Source organism: Ictidomys tridecemlineatus, chromosome 6, assembly GCF_052094955.1.
Source record: "Ictidomys tridecemlineatus isolate mIctTri1 chromosome 6, mIctTri1.hap1, whole genome shotgun sequence".
Classification (NCBI taxonomy): domain Eukaryota; kingdom Metazoa; phylum Chordata; class Mammalia; order Rodentia; family Sciuridae; genus Ictidomys; species Ictidomys tridecemlineatus.
This window is the reverse complement of record NC_135482.1, coordinates 11,994,430-11,999,552: the sequence shown is the minus strand read 5'-3', so window position 1 is coordinate 11,999,552 and position 5,123 is coordinate 11,994,430. Positions and strand designations below refer to the sequence as shown.

The window sequence follows — 5,123 nt, the reverse complement described above, 5'->3', positions numbered from 1 at the left end:
CCACATAAAACAATAAATAAAATAGGTATTGTGTGCATCTACAACTAAAAAAAATATTTAAAAAATAATGTAGATTCTCTAACAATAGCTCTTGATGTCCTGAAGCAAAATGAAGTGGAAGAGACTGGGTTCAGGAAAGGGCTAGTGGACAGAAATAGGGAAAGAAAAAAACTTGAAGAAATCATGATTGAAACTTTTTCAGATTTCTTAAAAACGACAAACCCATAGGTCCAAGAGGCTCAACCAACCCCTAGCAGTACAAACACAGAGAAAACCACACAAGGTATATCCTAATCAAATTGCGGAAAAACCAGTGACGAGAGAAAGTCTGGAGACCAGGCACAAGAAAGGACATGTGATGAGCAGAGATTGAGGATAAGAAAGAATTGGCTGCAGGATCCAGACCAAAGCAAGGCCCAGGAGACAATGGAAATGCATCTTTAATGTATGGAAAAAAATACATCCTGTTGTTATGGATGGACTGTGTCCTTCCACCTTCTACCTCAAATTCATATGCTGAAGTTCTAAACCCCTTGGCTACATTGAGAGGAAGAAAGTAATTAGTGCTCTGTGAGGTCACAGAGTAGGGCTCTGAATTGATAGAATTAGTGGCCTCATAGGAAGAGAAATCACTTTCTCTCTCTCAACCACTGGGGGACTCACCAAGATGAATATTTATAATCCCGAAGGGAAACTTCTCCAGAAACTGATGATAGTCCACCTTGATCTTGGACTTGTAGCTTCCAGAACTTGGAGAAAATAAATCTCTGTTGGTAAGCTGTGCAGTCTGTTTTCTTACAGCAGCCCAAGAAGACTAGTGTGCCCGTCAAAACTCAGACTTTGTCAACAAATTCCAAACCCAGTAAAAATGTTATTCAAATAGGAAAGCAAAGATATTTTCAGATGAACAAGAGAACCGAGAGAATTTATCATCAGTAAATGTGCACTATGTGGTTTACTCCAAGTCACTCAGGCTGAGGGGGAATAATGACAGATGAACCAACACAAAGTGATCACTAACTCCAGAAATGCAAAGTACGACAGAGAATAGAAATGACTTTCTCCCTCTTCTGACATCTTCAGAACTGGCCTGTGGTACATGTCTGAAATTCCAGCTCTCTAGGAGGCTGACCCTGCAGGATGGCAAGTTCAAAACCAACCTGGTCAACCAAGCGAAGCTCCGTCTCAAAATAAAAAGTGGGCTGGGGATAACTTGTCTCACAGCTCAAGGCTATAGGTTTGGTCCCCAACTAAAATAATAATAATAATAATAATTATTATTATTATTATTATTTCAAGCAAAATTAATCAAAATATGTTTTGGGGATTAGGGTCTACTTTTTCTTCTATTAGACACAGGGTCTCTGATTTTATTCCTAGATCCTTGATCCACTTTGAGTTGAGTTTTGTGCATGGTGAGAGATAGGCCCCAACTTCCTTAGTAAGACTCCTTTGGCGCAAGAATTAAAATCAAGAATCAATATATGGGATGGACTCAAACTAAAAATTTTCTTCTCAGCAAAAGAAACAATCTGTGAGGTGAATAGAGAGCCTACATCTTGGGAGCAAATCTTTACTCCCTCATACATCAGATAGAGCACTAATCTCTAGGGTACATAAAGAACTCAAAAAACTAAGCCCCCCAAAAACAAATAACCCAATTAATAAATGGGGCCAAGGACATGCACAGACACATCTCAGAAGATGATATACAATCAATCAACAAATATATGAAAAAGTGTTCACCATTGTTAGCAATTAGAGAAATACAAATCAAAACTACTCTAAGATTTCATCTCACTCCAGTCAGAATGTCAGCTATTATGAAGGTAAACAACAATTAAGTGCTGGCGAGGATGTGGGGGAAAAGATACTCTCATACACGGCTGGTGGGACTGCAAATTGGTACAGCCAATATGGAAAGCAGTATGGAGATTCCTTGGAAAACTGAGAATAGAACCACCATTTGACCCAGCTATTCCTCTCCTCGCTGTCTACCCAAAGGACTAAAAAACAGCATACTACAGGGACACAGCCACATCAATGTTTATAGCAGCACAAATCACAATTGCTAAACTGTGGAACCAACCTAGATAAATAGAAAAAAAATTGTGGCATATATACACAATGGAATATTACTCGACTATAAAAGAGAATAAAACATGGCATTTGAAGATAAATGTATGGAATTGGAGAAGATAATGCTAAGTGAAGTTAGCCAATCCTAAAAAAGCAAATTCCAAATATTTTCTCTGATATAAGGTGGCTGATTCATAGTGGGGTAGGGAAGGGGAGTATGGGAGGAATAGACAAACTCTAGATAGGGCAGAGGGGTGGGAGGGGAAGGGAGGGGGCAGGGGGTTAGAAATGATGGTGGAATGTGATGGACGTTATCATCCAAAGAACATGAATTGGTGTGAAAATACTTTGCAACCAGAGAGATGAAAAGCTGTGCTCTATATGTGTAATAAGAATTGTAATGCATTCTGCTGTCATATATAAATTTAAAAAACTAAAGTCATTATGAAGTCATGAAAAAAAGAAATATGTTCTGGGACTTATATATATAGAAATAAAATAAAATGTTTGATAATTAACACAAAATGGGAGGAATAAATGGAAGTGTACTATTTTAAGTTTTGTGTTATATCTGAAGCAGTGTAATATTATTTGAAAGTTCATTAGTATACTTTTTTTATATTAGTATAAATTTTATACTTTGTTTTTCATGTTGTAAAACCCAAGAAAGAATTAGAAATAGAATTGAGAAATTATATATAATAATCAACAGTGAATATAAAACAGATTACTACAAAATACCCAATCCAAAAGAAGACAGAAAAAGAGGAAAAAATAGGAACAAAATGCAGAAGAGAAAAACACAAAACAAATAGTAAGGTGACAGATGAAACACCAGCTGTATTGATGATATACATGATCTAGATGTGCCAATCAAAACGCAGAGTTTTCAGAATGAATGAAAAGAGTAAGATCCAAATCTATGCTATCTAGAAGAAATTCACTTTAAATATAAATTCAGAGATGGGTTAAAAGTGAAAGAGGATATTATAAAGAACATAGAGGCATATGGCATAATGGCAAAAGAATAAATCCATCAAGAAGACATTAAGATTCTTATTCCAGCTTAAAATACATGAAGCAAAGCAAAATGAAACCAAAAAAGGGAAATATGTACAAATCCATGATTTTAATCAGAGACTTCAGCATTCCTCTATCAGTAACCAAGAGAATAGAAAAGTTCAGTAAGGATATAGTAGACCTGAACAATGCTCTCGGTCAACTTGGCTTTATTGCATTTATAAAATAGTTTCTCCATCAATAACAAAAACATGCATTTTTTCAAGTGCACATGGAACATTAAACAAAATCGGCAGGAATTAAGTTCAGTATGCTCTCTGATGACAAAGAATTTAGTGAGAAATCAATAACAGAAAAAAATCTGACTCAAATGCTTAGAAAAGTACTCAATTCACTTCTAAATAATGAATGGGCCAAAAAGAAATCATGAAAAAAATTAGCGAATGTTTTGAATTAAATGAAAAAAAAAAAACCAGCATCTCTAAATTTGTGAGATGTCACTAAAACAATACTCAGAGGAAAAAGCTTGTGGCTTTAAACATTTTATAAAACTGACTAGTTCCTATGGCCTCATTTTACAAGAAAACGGGGGGCGTAGACATGTTGAGTGGTTTCTATAAGGTTACCCTTCAGTTACAGTGGAAATTAGGATTAGACTCTTCTGGATTGATGTCTTTAGCTTTACTCTTTTAACCCTCTTCCTTTAGAGCTTGCATGGTGTCACGGAGTCACCTGTCTAGTGACTATTTCGTCACCTCATTCCCTGCGGCATCCTCGCCCTGAGTGGTTATCCTTGAGGATGGTTCAGCAGCATGCTGGAGGATGCAGAACAGGTGTGGTGTAAGCAGCTGCTGAGAAGCCTCAGGTCAGGAGGAGCAGGACACAGAGTGGACGAGGTGACCGCTATGCCCCAGAGGACACTGGTGGCAAGAGGAAAGGGGAAGCCCATCAGGAAGCTCCTGGTCCCTGCCGTGCTGGGGAAATCCCTTTCATCAGGCAGCTTGTGGCAGCCCCTGGATTTGCATTTTGCTCTGTAGGGATCTCAAAAGCCATGCACACCGCACACCGCAGGGCTCCTTGACTCTAATCCACTGCTCTAAGGTAGGGAACGAACATAATTGTGCTTTTCCTTTCTATAAAATTCACGGGGCTCTCCTGGTTTCTCTCCCCTGCAGCTCTGGGTCTCGCCTACGGGAACCTACCTTCCTTGCCTTGCCCATCCTGCTCTTGTGCAAGTCCAAGGGTCTACTCTCCATTTCAGCAAGAACTTTTCTCAAGCTATAATCCTTTTTCCTTTGGGAGCTGCCAAAAAGGCCATAATCTCAATTGGGAAAAACGTTTTGTGTTGGAAGCCAAGGCCAGCTGGTATGATCCTTGGGGATTAGCCGGCAGGGGACATCACAAGGTCAGGGTCCAGCCTGCTGGGCTGCCTGAAGTCCACCAATGGGAGCTAGAGTGCACAGCCGGGCCTCATATCCTCAGGGGAGAGGCGGTTTCCTTTTGGGGGTTCTCCTCCTGTGCACCTCCTCGTGTCTCCAAATGTCTCACAGGACATGGAAAAAGACAACTCTAATTGGCTTCTCTAGTAATTCCTCTGATTCCCACACAAGGACTTAAACTTGCTGATCACAGTTAAAGCCTCGTGTGGCCTTTGGAGCCAGGCCTGTTGGTGTTTGGACCCTGATTCTTCTAATTGTGTGGTTCAGGCAGGTCATGAACCTGGTGGTCCTTCATGAAAAGGGCATAAGTCATAGTCCTTACCTATAAAACTGTTGTGAGAATTAAATGAGTTAATGCACAGTCACCCCCGGTGTCAGAGGCAGACTGGTTCCAGGACCATTGAGCATATCAAAGTCCGTGGCTGCTCAAGTTCCTCGTATAAAATGATGGAGTATTTGAGTATACGACCTTCCTAAATCAGAGGGCAGAGGTGTCTTCCACATGAAATCGCCTCTAGATTTCTTATAATATAATGCAAATGCTATGTAAATCGCTGTTATACTGTATTATCCAGGGAACGATGA

At 39.4% G+C, this 5,123-nt stretch overlaps 1 long non-coding RNA gene across 1 annotated transcript; it reads right to left on the bottom strand.

The window, feature by feature from the left end:
* Positions 1–3,193: 3,193 nt before the first annotated feature.
* LOC144378305 (uncharacterized) lies at positions 3,194–4,447 on the bottom strand. The gene is made up of 2 exons (XR_013440004.1): positions 4,302–4,447; positions 3,194–4,019 (listed from the first exon to the last, which is right to left on the bottom strand). It is a non-coding gene; the product is annotated as an uncharacterized LOC144378305 (long non-coding RNA).
* Positions 4,448–5,123: the final 676 nt, after the last annotated feature.